The 22,154-nt window shown below is 43.4% G+C and overlaps 1 non-coding gene across 1 annotated transcript; it reads right to left on the bottom strand.

The window, feature by feature from the left end:
- Window positions 1-14,369: 14,369 nt before the first annotated feature.
- LOC132536672 (U6atac minor spliceosomal RNA) lies at window positions 14,370-14,492 on the bottom strand. The gene has a single exon (XR_009548159.1). It is a non-coding gene; the product is annotated as a U6atac minor spliceosomal RNA (small nuclear RNA).
- Window positions 14,493-22,154: the final 7,662 nt, after the last annotated feature.

Below are 22,154 nucleotides of genomic sequence, written 5' to 3' on the forward strand. Positions count from 1 at the left end.
TAGAACTGTTGGACATTTTCAGAGTCATTCATTGCATGGAACTGGAATACACATTTTACTCAAATCCACATGGGTCATTCTCAAGGATAGACCATATGTTAGGCCACAAAGTCAGCATCAGCAAATTCAAGAGCACTGAAATCATCCCAGGCATCTTCTCAGACCACAGTAGAATTAAACTAACACTTAACAATCAACAAAAGACTAGTAATAGTCCAAAAATGTGAAAGCTCAACAGTACACTTCTTAACAACATCTGGGCCAAAGAGGACATAAAGGAAGAAATCAAAATGTTTCGAGTGTTCAATGAAAACGAAGACACAAGCTATCAAAATATTTGGGACACAGCTAAGGCAGTACTGATAGGGAAGTTAATAGCCATACAAGCACACATTAGGAAACAAGAAAAAGCACAAATAAACAGCCTGATTGCACATCTTAAAGGCCTAGAAGAAGAACAAAGGAACCCTAAAGCAACCAGAAGGATGGAAATCACTAAAGTTAGGGCAGAAATAAATAACACTGAAATAAGAAAACCATAGAAAAGATCAACGAAAGTAAATGTTGGTTCTTTGAAAGAGTGAACAAAATCGACAAACCTTTAGGCAGACTCACACAACAAAAAAGGGAGAAGACCCAAATAAATTGGATAGTAAATGAAAAAGGAGATATCACAACAGACACCACAGAAATTCAACATATCATGTGAGGCGTCTATGAAGAACAACATGCCACCAAGCTAGAGAACCTGGAAGAAATGGACGATTTCCTAGATACCTACCAACTTCCAAAACTAAGTAAAGAGGAAGTGGATAACATGAACAGGCCCATCACAGCTGACGAAATTGAAACAGTTAGCAAAAATCTCCCCAAAAATAAAAGTCCTGGACCAGATGGTTTTACAAATGAATTCTATAAAACCTTCAAAGAAGACCTAATACCTCTACTTTTAAAAGTCTTCCAGAAGATTGAAGACACTGGAGTACTCCCTGCCAGCTTCTATGAAGCCAACAAAACTCTGATACCAAAAGCAGACAGGGACACAACCAAAAATGAAAACTACAGAACAATATCTCTGATGAACATAGATGTTAAAACACTGAACAAAATTCTAGCCAACCAGAGACAGCAGTATATTAAAAAGACTGTTCATCATGACCAAGTGGGGTTTATCCCAGGCATGCAAGGTTGGTTTAATATACATAAATCAATCAGTGTGATCCACCTCATCAACAAAAGCATGACCAAAAACCATATGGTCATATCAATAGATGCAGAGAAAGCCTTTGACAAAATACTACATCCCTTTATGATCAAAACACTACAGAAAATGGGAATAGATGGAAAAATCCTGAAGATAGTGGAGTCTATATATAGCAAACCTACAGCCAACATCATACGCTATGGTGAAAAATTGGAAGCATTTCCACTCAGATCAGTTACTAGACAGGGCTGCCCACTATCACCATTACTATTCAACATAGTGTTGGGAGTTCTTGCCATAGCAATCAGGCAAGAGCAAGGAATTAAAGGGATACAGATTGGAAGAGAAGAAGTCAAACTCTCCCTATTTGCAGATGACATGGTAGTATATACAGAAAAACCTAAGGAATCCAGCAAGAAGCTTTTGGAAATCATCAGGCAATACAGTAAGGTGTCAGGCTACAAAATTAACATTCAAAAGTCAGTGGCAGTCCTCTATGCAAACACTAAGCTAGAAGAAATTGAAATCCAGAAATCAGTTCCTTTTACTATAGCAACAAAAAGAATAAAATATCTAGGAGTAAACCTAACCAAAGAAGTGAAAGACTTATATACTGAAAATTATGAGTCACTACTCAAGGAAATTGAAAAAGACACAAAGAAATGGAAAGATATTCCATGTTCATGGGTTGGTAGAATTAACGTCATCAAAATGAATATACTACCCAGAGCCATCTACAAATTTAATGCTATCCCCATCAAGATCCCAAGCACATTTTTTAGGAGAATATAAAAAATGCTACAAATGTTTATCTGGAACCAGAAAAGACCTAGAATTGCCAAAACAATCTGAAGAAAAAAAGAACAGAACCAGAGGCATCACACTCCCAGATCTCAAATTGCATTATAGGGCCATTGTCATCAAAACTGCTTGGTACTGGAACATGAATAGACACACTGACCAGTGGAATAGAATTCAGAGCCCAGAAGTGAGCCCCCACACCTATGGACATGTAATCTTTGACAAAGGGGCTCAGACTATTAAATGCGGAAACCAGAGTCTCTTCAACAAATGGAAACAATGGGTTGAAACATGCCGAAGAATGAAACTGAACCACTGTGTTTCACCAAATACAAAAGTAAATTCCAGGTGGATCAAGGACTTGGATGTTAGACCATAAACCATCAGATACTTAGAAGAAAATATTGGCAGAACTCTTTTCTGCATATATTTTAAAGACATCTTCAATGAAACGAATCCAATTACAAAGAAGACTAAGGCAAGTATAAACCCATGGGACTACATCAAATTAAAAAGCTTTTTCACAGCAAAAGAAACCACTACCCAAACCAAGAGACCCCTCACAGAATGGGAGAAGATCTTTACATGCCATACATCAGACAAGAGTTTAATAACCAATATATATAAAGAGCTTGCCAAACTCAACAACAAGACAACAAATAGCCCCATCCAAAAATGTGGGGAGGACATGGACAGAATATTCACCACAGAAGAGTTCCAAAAGGGCGAGAAACACATGAAAAAATGCTCCAAGTCTCTGATTGTCAGAAAAATGCAAATAAAGACAACAACGAGATACCACTTCACTCCTGTGAGAATGTCATACATCAGAAAAAGTAACAGCAGCAAATGCTGGAGAGGGTGTGTGGTCAAAGGAACCCTCCTACACTGCTGGTGGGAATGTCAATTGGTCCAGCCTCTGTAGAGAACAGTCTGGAGAACTCTCAGAAGGCTAGAAATGGACCTACCCTATGATCCTGCAATTCCTCTCCTGGTGATATATCCTAAGGAACCCAACATATCCATCCAAAAAGATCTGTGTACACATATGTTCTTGGCAGCACAATTTGTAATAGCCAAAACCTGGAAGCAACCCGGGTGTCCAACAACAGATGAGTGGCTGAGCAAGTTGTGGTATATATACACAATGGAATACTACTCAGCTGTAAAAAAATGGTGACTTCACCGTTTTCAGCCGATCTTGGATGGACCTTGAAAAAATCATGTTGAGTGAAATAAGTCAGAAACAGAAGGATGAATATGGGATGATCTCACTCTCAGGCCAAAGTTGAAAAACAAGATCAGAGAAGAAAACACAAGTAGAACCTGAAATGGAATTGGCATATTGCACCAAAGTAAAAGACTCTGGGGTGGGTGGGTGGGGAGAATACAGGTCCAAGAAGGATTCAGAGGACCTAGTGGGGGTTGTATTGTTATATGGGAAACTGGGGAATGTTATGCATGTACAAACTATTGTACTTCCTGTTGAATGTAAAACATTAATTCCCCAATAAAAAGAAAAACAAATAACTAAAGTATAAAATCCCTATGACATGGAAAAACCAGGAATGGGGAACAAAAGGGATCGGGAAACCACCAGGGTTTGAGCTGGGCCTCCACTACCCACTTCTGAAGGCTAAGAGGGAACAGCCCATTAGTAGACCCTTCCAATTCTAGGTGCCCTTAGATGTCTCACTCCTCAAGCCCTCATCCTCCCCCCCACCACCACCCCAACCCAGAGGCCTAGTTTGAAGTTCCCTTGCTTTTGCTCCCATCCAATCTGCTTGCACTATGAATCCTAAAGCCAGGCCCACAAAGCAAAGCCAATCCACAGCCTAGACCAACTGTGGTTGCTTTGGGTACAGAGTGGGCATTGTAAAGCTTACTCCTTATGCCCCTCGTGGTTCTCAGTCTCCTTTTAAGCCCACGGGGAACTGTGAAACTTGAAGGCAAACAGGGCCAGAACTCTCCTCTGTCGAAGTATATCCAGACGCCAGGTGGTGGTGCGCCTCTTCTAGCGCACACATTACAGTGCACAGGGATCCAGGTTCAAGCCCCTGGACACCAACTGCAGGGGGGAAGCTTCAGGAGTGGTGAAGCTGGGAGGGATGCAGGTGTCTCTCTGTTGCTTTTTCTCCCTCTCCTCTCTCTCCCTCACCATTCAATTTCTCCTGGTGTCTGTCCAATAATAAATAAAATATTCAAAAAAGAAAAAAAAATCTCCTAGGATTCTATCCATAGAACATAAAAACACCCATTCAAAGAGATCTATGCACACCTATGTCCACAGGAGCACCATTTGTAACAGTAAAAAATTAGAAATAACTCAAATGTTTAATGACAGATGTGTGGCTAACTAAGTCATGGCATACAAACTTAATGGTATATCATGCATCTGGGAGGAACGATGAGATCTCTTGCTACAGCCTAGAGTGAAACTGAAAGGATCCTATTTAATTTATGAAAAAAGAAGACGAAGAAGAAGAAGGAGGAGGAGGGGGAGGAGGAGGAGGAAGAGGTTTAGGAGGAGGAGGAGGTGGAGGAGGAAGAGGAGGTGGAGGAGGAAGAGGAGGTGGAGGAGTAGGAGGTGGAGGTGGAGGAGGAGAAGGTGGAAGAGGAGGAGGAGGTGAAGGAGGAGGAGGTGGAGGAGGAGGAGGTGGAGTAGGAGGTGGAAGAGGAGGAGGAGGTAGAGGAGGAGGAGGTGGAGGAGGAGGAGGTGGAGGAGGAGGAGGTGGAGGAGGAGGAGGTGGAGGAGGAGGAGGTGGAGGAGGAGGTGGAGGAGGAGGAGGTGGAGGAGGAGGAGGTGGAGGAGGAGGAGGAGAAGGAGAAGGAGAAGGAGGAGGAGGTGGAGGAGAAGGAGGTGGAGGAGGAGGAGGTGGAGGAGGAGGAGGTGGAAGAGGTGGAGGAGGTGAAGGAGGAGTAGGTGGAGGAGGAGGAGGAGGAGGAGAAGGAGAAGAAGGAGAAGGAGAAGGAGAAGGAGAAGGAGAAGAAGAAGAAGAAGAAGAAGAAGAAGAAGAAGAAGAAGAAGAAGAAGAAGAAGAAGGAGAAGAAAAGGTACAACCCTAGGTGTATATCCAAAGGACAAGAAAACAACATTTCAAAGGGACACATGCACTCCTAGGTTTATAGTTACATTATTCAAAAAGCCAAAGAGTGGAATCTATCCCAGTGCTCACTGACAAGTCACAAGTTAAAGTTTTGGAATATATAAGCAGTGGCATACTACTCTGCAATTTGAAAAGATGATCCTGTGTCCTTTGGGGACAAATAGTTTGAACTAAACCCACCAAGTTGCAGATGCTATCATGATTCCATCCTGACTTCCCTGGGCAGACGACTGGGTCAATGTGTCCAGGAATTTCACCTCTACAGAGCCCTAACCCCGCTAGGGAAAGGTAGAGATAAGCAAGGGTTGTGGATCGACCTGCCAACACCCATGTCCAGTGGAGAAGCAATTACAGAAGCCAGGCCTCCCACCTTCTGGACCCCATACAGATCCATGGTCCATACTGTCAGAAGAATAAAGAATAGGGAACCTTCCAACGGAGGGGATAGTATATGGCACTCTGGAGGTGGAAAGTATAAGGAATTACACCCTTCTTATCCCACAATCCTATCAAGCATTATTACATCATTAAGAATATGTTTTAAAAAGTTGAAAAATTAGAAAACACAAAAGAGAACTTGGACTGGGTTTGGTGTATTGCACCAAAGTGAAAGACTTTGGGGTGGGGTGGGGGAGGGCTCAGGTCCTAGAATATGATGGCAGAGGAGGACCTAGAGAGGGTTGAATTGTTAATGTGGAAAACTGGGAAAAGTTACATATGTAGAAACTTCTTTATTTTACTGTTGGCTGTAAACAATTAATCCCCAATAATGAAAAAAAAGAACAAAAGAGAGATTATAGGGGAATTATTCCCAGATATTGACTCCGGGTGGGAGCACACAGGGTTAAGCACACATAGTACAAAGCATAAGGACGTGGTTCAAGACCCCTGCTCCCCACCTGCAGGTTGACCACTTCACAAGTGCTGAGGCATCTCTACAGGTATATATCTTTCCTTCCCCCTCTTTCCCTCTGCTCTCAACTTCTCTCTGTTATCCAAAAAACTGAAAAAAATAGTAATGGCCACAGGAGCCGTGGACTTATAGTGTAGGCACCAAGCCCCAGCGATAATCTTGAAAGCAAAAAAAGAAAGAAAGAAAGGCCAGAGGGTTCTAAAACCAAATTCCAGCAGCATAACATGAACTGGAGTTGGTGTATTGTACAAAAGTAAAAGACTCTGAGGAGGCGTGGGGTGGAGGAGAGTTCAGGTCCTGGAAAAAGATGGCAGAGGAGGACCTAGAGAGAGGTAAATTGTTATGTGGAAAACTCAGAAATGTCACACATGCAGAAACTACTGTATTTTACTGTTGACTGTAAACCATTAATCCCCACTAAAGAAAAGAGAGAGAGAGAGAGAGAGAGAGGGAGGGAGGAAGGGAGGGAGAGTGAGAGAGAGAGAGAGAGAGAGAGGGAGGAGGAGAGGGAGGGGAAGAGGGAGGAGGAGAGTGGGAGGGGAGGGGTAGAGGGAGGGGGAGGGGGAGGGGAGAGGGAGAGAGAGAGAAAGAAGAAGAAGGAGGGAGGGAGAGAGAGAGAAGGAGGAAGGAGGGAGAGAGAGAGAAGAAGGAGGAGGAAGGAGGGAGAGAGAGAGAAGAAGGAGGGAGGGAGGAAGAGAGAGAGAGAGAATGAATAGAGGGAAGATGACCCGAGAGAGAGCTCTAAACTCCAGCTTCAACAGGACATGGAGAGAGAGAGAGAGAGAGAGAGAGAGAGAGAGGAGGAAAAGCGAAGGACATCTAGATGTAGTAACGGCTGTATGTGTGATCTGGAAAGGAAGAGAAGACGCCACCATAGGGGAAAATATATACACATCTAGACAGATAGTTGTAGAAATAATAGTTAACCCCCATCTGCAACCATAGGAGAACAGCTGTAGCTTACAGTGGAGGGACAGGGGATACAGAATACTGGAGGTGGGAATGGTGTGGAGTTGTACCCCTCTTATCTTGTAATTTTGAAAATCAATATTAAATAACTAATAATGTTTAAAATATGAAAAATGTGTTTGTGTGTCTGTGTGTGTGTGAGAGAGAGAGACAGAGAGAGAGAGAGACAGGGAGGGAGGGAGAGGAAGAGGGAGAGAGAGAGAGGGAGGGAGAAAGAGAGGAGAGCTATTGCAACAACATCTCCATTGATTCAAATCCAATGGCTAGGAAGACAAAATTAAAAATAAGACGAATGGGACAACATCAGACTGAACAGCTTCTGAAGCGTAATGGGAATCACCACCTTAACGAAAAGCCCACCCCCACCGCATGGCCCCGCCCCACAGTGTAGGAGGAAATCATTATGTGTCACACATCAGACAGAGGCCCGATCAGCAAAACATCCAATGAACACACCAATCTCAGTGGGAAAAGGACAAATGGCCCCACTGGTAGGGGGCTAGATATGTGCAGAGTCGTCTCCATAGAAGAGACTCAAGGGGCCAACAGACATAGGCAAAACTGCTCAAAGCCACTGATGACCAGAGAAATGCCAGTGAAAACAACAAGCAGATACCAGTTTATACCAGTGAGCATGTCATATGCTAGAAAAGACAGAAACATCAACATCTGGAGAGGCTGTGGCGGGAGGGACTCCCCTATACTGCTGGTGGGAAAGTAAGTGGGTCCAACCCCTATGGAAGAGAGTCTGGAGATTCCGCAGATGTCCAGAAATGGACCTACCTTATGTAACCCAGCAATCCCTCTCCTAGGGATTTAGCCAGGGAAAAGAAAAACACCCATCTGGAAGCCGGGTGGTGGCACAACTGATTGAACACACATGTTACAGTGTGCAAGGACCCAGGTTCAAGCCCCCGGTCCCCACCTGCGAAGGCAAAGCTTTGCGAATAGTGAAGCAGGTCTGTAGGGGTCTCTCTGTGGGAAGCCCACTTTACAGTTGAGTCTGCAGTACAGTCCAACCCCTACAAGGTTCGGAAGGAAGGAAGGAAGGAAGGAAGGAAGGAAGGAAGGAAGGAAGGGAGGAAAGAAGGAAGGAAAGAAGTAAGGAAGGAAGGAAAATGAAACCATTCTGGAGCAAGAAAACTTGGAACTATTCAGGTAATGGCCTGAAACAGAATGGTGGACACATTTATTAGAGCCAAAATTATACAGCGAACTGTGGCAAAATTTCCCAGGAATTTGGATCCTTCACCCAATTGTGGAATTGTTTGGATTATGGACTGAGACATTGTCTCATTCTCTAATCAGGACTGTGACAAGGTCAGAGGCAGTGGGGATGTCCTCTGTGGCAGGTACATACTGAGATTCTCCTCAGGGAGCTTGTGTCTCAGCATGTATCCCATGGAGGTTTGGCCTCTGAAGCTGATTCACAGTACATGGCATGCGGGATTTGTGCTCTCATCGCTGGTTCATAGTTTCTACTATGAGGTTTGTCTCAGAAGAAGTTTTATGAGGTTTTCCACCGTTTATTCCCTGACCTGCACCCCTACATCTCCCTGTCTCTCTCCCTCTCTAACTTGCCTTTCCTCTTGATTTCTGACAGTCTCTCTCCAATAATAAACTGAGATTGGGGAAAAAAAAAAACACCTATCCGATGTCTGGAAGGACAGTATAATATCTATGCAAAGGACACTTTCGTACATATGAGACTCCAAGCTACCAGTTTCAATGCCCAGCACCACCATGAGCATGAGCTCTCCTTTTGGTCTCTCTCTCTCTCTCTCTCTCACTTTCTCTCTCCCTCTGTCCCATCTCAATTTCTCACGGACTCTGTCCAATAATAAGCAAAAATATTTAATGAAAAGGGAAGAGATAATCTCTGACAAGCACAACAAAGGGAAAATAAATAATTAAAAATATTTTTTAAAAAGAAAAGATAATCCCCTAGATTCTATCCAAAAAACATAGAAACTTAGGCCAGGGGTGGCACACCTGATTGAATGTACGTGTTACAATGTGCAAAGACCTAGGTTCGACTCCCCACTCCCCACTTGCAGGGGGAAAGCTTCATGAGTGGTGATGTAGGTCTTCAGGTTTCCCTCTCTTTCCCTCTCTATATCCCCCTTACCTCTTGATTTCTGATTGTCTCACTCCATTAAATAAATAAAGATAATATTTTTTTAAAAAACAATCATAAGATACTACATCACTCTTCTAAGAATATCATATATCAGAAAGGAAAGCCACAACAAATGCTAGAGAAGTTTTGTGGGCAAAGAAATCCTCTGGCCATGCTAGTGGGAATGTAGATTGGTCCAGTGCCTTTGGAGAGCAGTCTGGAGAACGCTCAGAAGGCTAGAAATGGACTGACCCTATGAACTGGCAATGCCACTCCTGACAATATAGCCTAAAAAAAAAAATCAAACACACTTATCCAGAAAGATCTGGGTATACCTCAGTTCCTAGCAGCACTATTTGTAATAGCTGAAACTTGAAAGTACCCAAGTGTCTAACATCAAATGGACGGCTAAGAAAGCTTATATAGAGAGAAGCTATCAAAACAATTGAAAGAAAAAAGAAAATGCCTATTGAGCAATGAATTTGTAGTGCTGACAATGAGCCACAGTGACAAACCTGGGGGTAATATATATATATGGAGAGAGAGAAACTATCAAAACAATTGAAAGAAAAAGAAAAGGCCTAAGGAGCAGTAAATTTGTAGTGCAGAAAATGAGCCCCAGTGACAAACCTGGAGGTAAATATATATAGAGAGGGGGGGGAGGGGAGCGGGAGAGGGAGAGGGAGAGAGAGAGAGAGAGAGAGAGAGAGAGAGAGACAGCAAAAATTCTTCCCCCAACTGTTGGAGGCTGAGACAAAAAAGAAAAGAAAAGAAAAATGGCCACTGGGAACTGAGGATTCATACTGCTGACAAAAAGCCCCAGCAACAACCCTGATGGCAATAATAATAATAAATAAATAGGGGGCCAGGACGTGATGTACCTAATTAAGTGCTCACATTTAAGTGCACAAGAACTCAAGTTCAAGCCCCTGGTTCCTATCTGTAGGGGGAAAGCTTCAAGGGTGGTAAAGGAAGGCTACAGGTGTCTCTCTGTCTCTGTGACTTGCTATCTCCCTCTCCCCTCTCAATTTCCCTCCATCTCTATCCTATCATAAAAGTTTAAGAATTAAAAAATAAATAAAATAAAAAATGGGTGGCTGAGAATGCTGTGCTATATATACACAATGGAACACTACTCAGCTATTCAAATGGTGAATTCACTTTCCTCGTCTCTTCTTGGATAGAGCTTGAATGAATCACCTTAAGTGCGATGAGTCAGAAAGAGAAGGATGACTATAGGATGATCTCACTCATAGGGAGAAACTGAAAAACAACAAAATAAGGGAAAATACAAAGCAGAACTTGGACTGGAGTTGGTGTATTGTACCAAAGTAAAAGACTCTGAGCCAAGGAGTGATGGGGGATGATCAGGTTCCAGAACATGATGACCGTCTTGCACAGCACAAAAAGGAGACCACATTTCCAGTAAGAAAAGACTAGGTTTTTCCATTTCTTTGTCTTGGAACTATCAACATTGTCAGAAAGATGATTATACCCAGAGCCATATACAGATCCAGCACAATTCCTTTCAAGGCTCCATCAAACTTCTGCTAGGGAGCAGAATAAACAATACAAAAACGTATCCAGACACAGAAAATACCCAGGGCAACCAATCCAATCTTGAGGGGAATGGAGGCTTTATGAGTCCTGACCTCAAAAAGTACAATATAGTCACTGTTATCAAAACAGCTTGGTACTAGACCACAAACAGCCAAATAGACCAGTGGCATAGAACTGAGAGGCCAGAAATAACTCCTTAAACACTACACTACACACACACACACACACACACACACACACACACACACCAACACCACTACCATCACACATCTCAACATACTTTGGATGAGATCGTCTAAACAACATTAAATGGACAAAGCAAAACTTATTACACAAATGATGTTGGGAAATTGGTTCAAGTGGCAGAGCGGTGGCACACTAGGTTAAGCGCACATAGTAGGAAACACAAGGACCCGCTGGAGGATCTGGGTTCCAGCCCTTGGCTCTCTACCTTCAGGGAGGGACATTTCACAAGTGGTGAAGCAGGTCTGCAGGAGCCTCTCTTTCTCTCTCCCTCTCTTCCTTGCCTTCCCCTCTCAATTTCTCTCTGTCCCATGCAATAAAACGGAAGAAATGTGGCCACCGGAGCAGCACATTCGTAGTGCAGGCACTCAGCCCCTAGCAATAACGCTGGAAGGGAAGAAAAAAAAAAAAAAAAGGAAAGGAAAAGAGAAAAAACAAACAAAAGAAACAAAGAACGAAAGTATGAAATCCCTGTGAAATGGGAAAAGCAGGAACAGGAAACAAAAGGGGTCAGGAAACCACCAGGGTCTGAGCTGGGCCTCCACTGCCTAACTGCTACAGGCTGAGAGGTAACCTGCCCATTAGTGGCGGCTTCCACTTCCATGTACCCTTGGCTGTTTGCCTGAAGCCGCCCCTCTCTGGTTCTGCGCGCTCCAGTTTGAAGTTCCCGCTGCTTTTGCTCCCACCAATCTGCCAACACTATGAATCCTGAATGCCACACCCCCATTGCAAAACCAATCCACAGCCAGAGGCAACAGCGGTCCCTGTGGGTACTGAATGGGCATCATAATGCTTACTCCTTGTGGTCTGGGAGGTGGCACAGTGGATAAAGCATTGAACTCTCAAGCATGAGTTCCTGAGTTCAAACCCTGGCTGCACATGTGCCAGAGTGATGTCTAGCTCTTTCTCTCTCCTCCTATGTTTCTCATTAATAAATAAGTCAAATCTAAAAAGAAGAGATGTTATTATTTTTTTTTAAAAAAAGCTTACTTCTTATGTCCTGCATGGTTCTCAGTCTCCTTTTAAACCCAGGGGCAGCTGTGACACTTGAAAGAAAACAGGGACAGAACTGTCTTCTATAGAAATATTTGCAGAGCCCCAGATCACATCAAATCGATGTGGTTTCCCTTTCCCATATTAGGAAGCTACTCTCTTCCCTGATCCAGCTTTCTGGTCCTTTTCCCAGCCATGACACCATCTCCCCAGACAATAATTAGGATCCACCTGCATATCAGATTTCAGGCACAGGCAAAAACAAACAAACAAACAAACAGAAAAAAACCACTAGCATAGCTACAGGCCCTTTGAAATATAACTAAAATATGCCTACTAGCTATCTACAAAATTGAGGACCCCCCCCCAACACTTCATCTGCACTATTTCAGCCTTTATGTCCATGATTGGTCAACAATTTGTTTGACTTTGTATATTAACTCTCTTTTCAGCCACCAGGTTCCAGATGCTAGCAGGATGCGACCAGACTTCCCTGGACAGACAACCCCACCAATGTGCCTTGGACCTCCGCTTCCCCCAGAGCCTTTCCCCACTAGGGAAAGAGAGAGACAGGTTGGGAGTATGGATCGACCTGTCAACGCCCATGTTCAGCAATTATAGAAGCAATTATAGAAGCATACCTTCAACCTTCTTCATCCCACAATGATCTTGTGTCCATACTCCCAGAGGGTTAAAGAATTGGAAAGCTATCAGTGAAGGGGATGGTATACGGAGGTCTGGTGGTGGGAACTGTGGGAAGCTGTACCCCTCTTATCCTATGGTTTTGTCAATATTTCCTTTTTATAAATAAAAAAATTAAAAAAGAAAAAATATATTTGCAGAGGCCAGACGGTGGCATAGCACACTTGCCCCTGGACCCCAACAGCAGGAGGAAAGCTTCAGGAGTGATGAAGCAGTGCTGCAGGTGTCTCTCTGTCACTTTCTCTCTCGCTCTCCATATATATATATATATATATATATATATATATATATATATATATATCCTTCCCCTCTCAATTTCTCAAGGTCTCGGTGCAATAATAAACAAAAATATTCAATCAAAAAGAAGAGAAAACCTCCTAGGATTCTATCCAAAGAACATAAAAATGGGTCGGGTGGTGGCACACCTGATTGAACGCACATGTTACAATGCACAAGGATCTAAGTTCGAGTCCCCAGTCCCCATCTGCAGGTGAAAAGCTTCATGAGTGGTGAAGTAGGTCTGCAGGTGTCTTTCTCTCTTTGTCTGTCTATCACTCATTCTCCCCCTCTCCTCTTGATTTCTGGAGGTCTCAATCCAAAAAATGAATGAAGACTATAAATATTTAAAAAGCACAACAATAAAATACTACTTCACCCTTTTAAGTATGTCATACATCAGAATGGAAATCCACAACAAATTCTTGATAAGTTTTGTGGGCAAAGAAACCCTCCGGAACTACTGGTGGGAATGTAGATTGGTCCAGCGCCTTTGGAGAGCAGTCTGGAGAACACTCAGAAGACTATAAATGCACCTGCCCTATGAACTGGCAATGCTTCTCCTGGGGGATATATGCTAAAAAAAAAAAAAAAAAGTCAAACACACTCATGCAAAATGATCTGTGTATACCTCTGCTGCTACCAGCACAAAATTTTTATAGCTCAAACTTCTTTTTTTTTAAATTTTTTATTTAAGAAAGGATTACTGAACAAAAACATAAGGTAGGAGGGGTACAACTCCACACAATTCCCACCACCCAATCTCCATAACCCACCCCCTCCCATGGTAGCTTTCCCATTCTCTAGCCCTCTGGGAGCATGGACCCAGGGTCGTTGAGGGTTGCAGAAGGTAGAAGGGCTGGCTTCTGTAATTGCTTCCCCGCTGAACATGGGCGTTGACTGGTCGGTCCATACTCCCAGTCTGCCTCTCTCTTTCCCTAGTAAGGTGTGTCTCTGGGGAAGCTGAGCTCCAGGACACATTGGTGGGGTCTTCAATCCAGGGAAGCCTGGCCAGCATCCTGGTGGCATCTGGAACCTGGTGATTGAAAAGAGAGTTAACATACGAAGCCAAACAATTTGTTGAGCAATCATGGATCCCAAGCTTGGAATAGTGGAGAGGAAGTGTTAGGGAGGTACTCACTACAAACTCTAGTGTACTTCTGCTTTCAGGTATATATTTTGCTGTAGTTTATGGGTACGTGTGAAGATAAGCTCTCTCTCACAGAAACTGGTGTATATCTAGGTTATGGGACTTTGTTAGAAAGTGAACTACCTGAGATGAAATTAGAGTATACTATAAAAGGAAAGGTCTCACCCGAGTAATGAAGCTGAAGGGTTGTCATTCCACACGTGAAGTCTCTGGACACAGTCTGAAGTGAAGCATGTTGAGGTGGCAATCGTTGCATTGGTTAGGTTGTGATCGGCGGATGCAATATTATTTGGTTTGGATTGGGAGATGCATACGGGAAAGTGGGCCCTATCCAAAAACGGCGGTTAGATGCCACGAAGTAGGTGGCAATGCCTTAACCATATGTGTGTTGCAGGCCGAAGCCTCTTCCATCCTTGTCAAGGGGAGTGCTAACCTTCTCTCCTTTCATACAACACTATAGCTCAAACTTCTAAACAACCCAGGTATCCACTACAAATGAGTGACTAAGAAAGATTATATACAAACATATATATCCTATCGAAAATAAAGGCCTCAGGAGCAGTGGATTCATAGTGCAGGCACACAGCCCAATTGATACACCTGGAGGCAAAAGAGAGAGACAGAGAGAGAGAAACAGACAGAGAGAGAGAAACACACACACACACACACACAGAGAGAGAGACTCATAGCAAAAAAAACTCCCCCCATCTGTTGGAGGCTGAGACAAAAAAAGAAAAGTATAATGGCCACTGGGAACTGAAGATTCATACTGTTGACACTGAGACCCAGCAATAACCCTGAGGGCAATAATAAAAATAAACAAATTAATTAAGTAAATAAAATAAATGAATGGCTGAGATAGTTGTGGTATATACACAATGGAATACTACTCAACTATTAAAAATGGTGACTTCACCTTCACTTCATCTTGGATGGAGCTTGAATGAATCATGTTAAATGAGATTATCCAGCAAGAGAAGTGTGGAGATAGGATGATCTCACTCATAGTAGAAGTTGAAAAACAACAACAGAAGAGAAAATGCAAAGCAGAGCTTGGACTGGAGTTGGTGTATTGGACCAAAGTAAAATACTCTGGGCCAGGTGCGGTGGAGGGTGAGGAAGGCTCAGGTACTAGAACTTGATGGCAGAGGAGGACCTGGTGGCGGTTGAATTGCTATGAGGAAAACTGAGAAATTTTATGCATGTACAAACTACTGTCGTTTACTGTGGGCTGCAAACCATTAATCCCCCAATAAAGAAATTTATTTAAAAATGAAAAGTAAATAATAATATAAAAGAAGATATGGCCAAAAGCAGGCAGAGAAGCCTACCACAGCAAGCACACCACTCCCTATCTGATTGTAAGGCCATAAAGTATCTGAAGAAGAAGACCCACCTTGTCTCATTGTAGTACTTTTTACTTTGAGAGGAGAGGCAATTTGGTCCCAGTTGTTCCATGGCCAGGCTTCCTGGAAGTCCCGTGAATTCACCTTCTTCACCTCATCTTGGATGGAGCTTGAATGAATCATGCTAATTGATATAAGTCAGAAAGAGAAGGATGAATATGGGATGACCTCATTCGTCGGACGAAGCTGAAAAACAACGACAGAAGGAGAAATACAAAGCAGATCTTGGACTGGAGTTGGTGTATTGCACCAAAGAAAAAGACCCTGGGGAGGGGGCGGGGGGGCGAGTGCAGTGGAAGACTCAGGTTCTGGAACAGGATGCCAGAGGAGGACCTGGTGGGGGTTGAATTGTTGTAAACATTGTATTTTACTGTCAACTGTAAATCATTAATCCCCTGATAAAGAAATTCTTTTAAATGGAAAAAAATAAAAATAGAAAAGATGAAAAGGACAAAAGCAGACAGAGAAGCCTACTACACCAAGGACACCCCTGCCTATCTGATTGTAAGGTCATAAAATGCAGATGGATGTACATGTCAGCATCTGAAGAAAAGAACTAGAGCACTTTGTCTCAGGGTCCAGTGGGTCCCCAGAAGCAACTGTAAAAGCACACAGAGAAAGAATCTTGGGCCCCCTTTACCACTTCTCTCTCTTTCTCTTCCACTCTCCCTCCATCTCTGCCTCCTTCCCTCTGAAGTTCTACATGCTTCTACAGCATGTAATTTCCTCCCATCTCTCTCCATACTCTCTTAATAAATGCCTTAAACAAAATGCATTACACCTAAAAACCACAATGATGAAATAGACCTCCCACATGACACAGTAATTTCTCTCCTAGGGATACTTCGTAAGGACTCCATAACACCCAACCAAAAAGATATGTGTACACTTATGTTCATAGCAGAATAACAAGTAAAACATGAACTGGAGTTGGTGTATTGCACCAAAGTAAAAGACTCTGGGGTGGTGGGGGGGAGGAAGAGGACAGGTGCTGGAAAAGCATGACAGAGGACCTAGTGGGGTTGTATTGTTATGAAGAAAACTGAGAAATGCTATGCATGCACAAACTATTATATTTACTGTTGACTGTAAAACATTCATTCCCCAATAAAGAAATTTTGTAAAGTACCTTATGGAACAGTTTCTACTTGGACCTGGATATCCATCTCACTTATCTCCTATTACAGGTCCCTCAAAGCTAACCTTGTCAGACAAAGTAAGGACTACAGAAGCTGAACAAGGGCAAGAGACTGGAATACTTTATTTTTTGCCTCCAGTGATATTGTTGGGGCTTGGTGCCTGCACCACGAATCCACAGTTCCTGGAGGCCATTTTCGCCATTTTGTTGCCCTTGTTGTAGTTGTTATAGCTGTTGTTGCTGGATAGGACAGAGAGAAATCAAGAGAAGTGGGGAGACAGAGAGGAGCAGAGAAAGATAGACACCTGCAGACTGCTTCACCACTTGGGAAGTGACCCCATGCAGGTGGGGAGCTAGGGGCTTGAACCGGATCCATACAGTGGCCCTTGTGCTTTGCACCATGTGTGCTTAATCCGCTGCGCTACTGCCCAGCCCCTAAGACTGGCATACTTTAATGATGACTCCTTTAGTCAACACTAGGCCACCCTAACCCTGTCCAACGCTTGACGTCTCGTCATCCAATCTGGTCTCCTATGCCTACACTGAACTTCTCTGTTCCAGACTCTTGGAAACAGAGTTGGCAGTCAGCTGAGGTAAAGAACAAACACCTCATCACAGACCCCTGCAAGCGTCAACCCGGCTTTGACCTAGCACGTTATGATTGGGCCCTCCTCAATCGCTATGGAACAGGCCATGGCCGGTGCGCCGCTATGTTCCACCGCTGGGGAGCCAGAGACGACCCGAACTGCCCCTGTGGCTTACAGACAGACTATGACCCACATAGTCAACGACTGCCACCTCTCCAGATTCAGAGGAGGTCTCGAAACGTTACATCAGGCTCAACCTGACGCTGTTAACTGGCTACGGAAGAAGGGCAAATGCTAGAAGAAGAAGAAGGCCACCCCATCACCTGAGGCCCTAGACAGGGAGCACTGGGATTCCCACACAGAAATGATGGGCCTAGACCACTAACAGACCCCTATTGCCTCTGGCCACCTTCATCAGGAACAACACAGTGGACAACTCTGTGGGCCCCTATAGGACCTTACCCTCAGTGTGCATCAATAATAGTAAGGAATGTTCCATTCTCTGAAGGGAGGTTGGACAACATACTCTACCTTCTACACGAGGAAGATGGTTCCTGAGATTAGTGCAGCCTGGAATCTTCCTAGCTGTGACCACAGAATGCAGCTCAGACCTACAGGGATGCAGAGGTTACATAGGCTCCTGTGCTGAATATGGATCCCAGCTCATATCTATGGGGTTAGCCATAAACCTTAAATAAATATTAACCATATTTATATACTTTCCACATATTTAGGAGCTATCCTAATCCAGCTTTCTAGTCTTTTTTCCCTGATCCAGCTTTCTAGTCCTTTTTCCAACTATGACACCATCTTCCCAGACAATAATGTGGGTCCACCTGCATATTAGATGTCAGGCATGGGCAAAATCTAATAAAGTCACGGGCCCCTTGTAATAGACCTAAAATAGACCTCCTAGATTTTTCCAAAACAGAGATCTCAGATCACCATCAGCAATATTCTTGCTTTTAGGTTCATGATTAGTCAACAACTTGTTCTGCTTTTTAAATTAACTCTTTTTTAGCCACTAGATTCTTGATGCTACCATGATGCCAACCTGCCTTCCCTAGGCAGGTGTGTCCTGGAGCCTCACCTCCCCAAATCCCTTCCCCACTGGGGAAAGTAAGAGATAAGCTGGGAGTATGGATCCAACTGCCAACAACCAGGTTCAGCGGAGAAGCAATTCCAGAAGCCAGATGTTCCACCTTCTCCACCCCTTAATGACCCTGGGTCCATACTTCCAGAGGGATAAATAAAGGTAGCTATCAAGGTAGGGGATTGGATATGGAGCTAAAGGGGTGGGCATTGTGTAGAAATGCACTCCTCTTATCCTATTGTCTTGTCAATGTTTCCATTTTATAAATAAATATTTTTTTTGTTTATTTATTGTTGTAGTTATTGCTATCGTCATTGTGGATAGAACAGAGAGAAATGGAGAGAGGAGGGGAAGACGGGGAGAGAAAGATAGATGCCTGCAGACCTGCTTCACCATCACCTGTGAAGCAACTCTCCTGCTGGTGGGGAACCGGGGGCTCGAACCGGGATCCTTTCGCCGGTCCTTGAGCTTCAAGCCATGTGTGCCTAACCTACTGTGCTACTGGAGACCCCCTATAAGTAAATATTTAAAAAAATATCTCAATGAATACCCCTAGTGAATTCTGACAAGCATCATAGGGGAGACTATGGTCAATGTAACACCCACTCCAAAGATAGAAAAGGAGAGACACTATTCAACTCTTTTCGTGTAAAGGAAATTATCTTGATACTCACAGAGTCATTACTGACCAAGGAAAGGACAGCATTCTCATTTGACAGACAGACAGCAAGTGTCAGTCTTGCACAGCACACAAAGGAGACCACATTCCCAGTAAGAAAAAACTAGGTCTTTCCATTTCTTTGTCTTGGAACAATTAACATTGTCAGAATGATGAATATACCCAGGGCCATATACAGATCCAACACAATTCCTATCAAGGCTCTGACAGGCTTCTGCTAGAGATCAGAATAAAAGGTACAAAGCGATATCCGGATACAGAAAACACCCAGGACGACCAATGCAATCTTGAGGGGAATGGAAGCTTTATGTGTCCTGACCTCAAAACATACCATAGAGTCACTTATCAAAAACGGTCTGACACTAGACCCCAAACAGCCAAATAGACCATTGGAATAGAACCGATATCCCAGAAATAAAGCCTGAAACACACACACACACACACACACACACACACACACACACACACACACACACACACACACACCACTTCCATCACACATCACAACTTACTTTTGATGAGATCTTCCAAAGAGCATCAAATGGACAAAACAGAACTTATTCCACAAATGGTGTTGGGAAATTGGTTCAAGTAGCCGGCCGCTGGCACGCAAGCTTAATTGCATATTAAGTACGAAGCACAAGGACACGCTGGAGCATGTGGTTTCCAGCCTCTGGCTCCGTATCTACAGGAAGGGACACTACTAAAGTGGCGAAGCAGGTCTGCAGGTATCTCTCTGTCTCTCTCCATCTCTCCATCACACTCCCCTCTCAATTTCTCTCTGTCCATGCAATAAAATGGAAAAAAAAGTGGCCATCATAGCAGCGCATTTGTTGTGCAGGTACTGAGCTCACCCTAGCGATAATGCTGGAGGGGGAAAAAATAAGAAAAGAAAAGACAACTAGCAAACAAACAAACAAGAAAAAAATAAACTAAGAAAGAAACTATGAAATAGTTGTGAAATGGGAAAACCAGAAGAGGGGATAAAAGGGACGGGGAACCAGTAGGGTTTGAGGTGGACCTCCACTCCCCAATTGCTATAGGCCGAGAGGGAACCTGCCCATTAGATGGGCTTCCATTTCCAAGCGCCCTTGACTGTTCCCTCCCCCTGCGCTCTAGTTTGAAGTTCCCGCTTTGTTCCCATCCAATCCGCTTGTACTATGAATCCTGAATGCCACGCCCCCACTGCAAAGTTAATCTATAGCCTGAGCCAATAGCGGTTCCTGTGGGTAATGAGTGGGCATCATAAAACTTACTCCTTATGGCCTGCGTGGTTCTCAGTCTCCTTTTAAGCACAGCAGGAGCTGTGACACTTGAAGGAAAACAGGGACAGAACTTGCTTCTATGGAAATGTTTCCAAAGGCCAGGCGGTGGCGCGCCTTGTCTAGCATACACTTACAATGCACAAGGACCCAGGTTCAAGGCCCTGGACCCCACCTGCAGGGGGAAAGCTTCACGAGTGGTAAGGCAGGGATACAAATCTCTGTCTATCTCTCTATCTCTATCTCTCTGGCCCTCCCCTCTCAATTCTTCACGGTCTCAGTCCAATAATAAGTAAAAATATTTAATCAAAAAGAAAGAGAAAATCTCCTAGGTTTCTATCCAAAGAAACAGGGGTTAGGTGGTGGCGCACCTGATTGAACACACGTGTTATCATGAGCAAGGTCCTGGATTCGAGTTCCCACTCCCCACCTGCAGAGGGGAAAGCTTCATGAGTGGAGAAGTAGGTCTGTAGGTCTCTCTCTCCCCTCTCCCCTCTCCCCTCTCCCATCTCCTCTCTCTCTCTCTCTCTGCCTCCTCTTTCCTCTTGATTTCTGTCTCAGTCCAATCAATAAATAAAGATAACTTTTTAAACAGACAACAATAAGATAATACTTCACCCTGCTAAGAATATCATATCTCAAAGTGAACAGATGGAAAACCATCATACAAGCCATGGCCCACAAAAAACGGCAGGAACAGCTATTCTCATATCTGACACAATAGACTTTAAAATAAATAAAATTTTAAAAGATAGGTCTGGACATTACTTAATGCTCAGGGAATCAGTCTATCAAGAGGACTCAACAATTATTAACTTCTATGCACCCAATGAGAAGCCATCTAAATACATCAAATATCTACCGAAGGAGCTGCAGCAATATATTAACAGCAACACAGTCATAGTAGGGGACTTCAACAACCCACTCTCTCAACTTGACAGATCATCTAGGCAGAAAGCCAATAAAGAAATGAGGGAGCTAAATGAGGAGATAGATAAGCTAGAACTATTGGACATTTTCAGAGTCATTCACCCCAAGAAACCGGAATACACATTCTACTCAAGTCCACATGGATCATTCTCAAGAATAGACCATATGTTAGGCCACAAAAAGAGCATCAGCAAAATCAAGAGCATTGAAATCATCCCAAGTATCTTATCAGACCACAGTGGAATTGAACTAACACTTAACAATCAACAAAAGATTAGCAATAGTCCCAAAATGTGGAAGCTCAGCAGTACACTCCTTAACAACTACTGAGTCAAACAGGAAATAAAAGAAGAAATCAAAACGTTTCGAGAGTTCAATGAAAGTTAAGACACAAGTTATCAAAATACTTGGGATACAGCTAAGGCTGTACTACTGAGAGGGAAGTTCATAGCCATACAAGCACACATTGGGAAACAAGAAAAAGCACAAATAAACAAACTGATTGCACATCTTAAAGACGAAGAAGAAGAAGAACAAGAAGAAGAAGAACAACAACAACAAAGGAACCCTAAAGCAACCAGAAGGACAAATATCACTAAAGTTAGGGCAGAAATCAAGAACATTGAAAATAAGAAAACCAGGGAGTCGGGCTGTAGCGCAGTGGGTTAAGCGCAGGTGGTGCTAAGCACAAGGACCCGCATAAGGATCCTGGTTCAAGCCCTGGCTCCCCACCTGCAGGGGTGTCGCTTCACAAGCGGTGAAACAGGTCTGCAGGTGTCTATCTTTCTCTCCCTCTCTCTGTCTTCCCCCTCCCCTCTCCATTTCTCTCTGTCCTATCCAACAACAATGACAACAATAATAACTACAACAATAAAACAACAAGGGCAACAAAAGGGAATAAATAAATTAATTAATTTTAAAAAGAAAGTAAGAAAACCATACAAAAGATCAACAAAAGTAAATGTTGGTTCTTTGAAAGAGTGAACAAAATCAACGAACCTTTAGCCAGACTCACAGAACAA

This window comes from Erinaceus europaeus, unplaced genomic scaffold, assembly GCF_950295315.1.
Source record: "Erinaceus europaeus unplaced genomic scaffold, mEriEur2.1 scaffold_267, whole genome shotgun sequence".
Lineage (NCBI taxonomy): Eukaryota > Metazoa > Chordata > Mammalia > Eulipotyphla > Erinaceidae > Erinaceus > Erinaceus europaeus.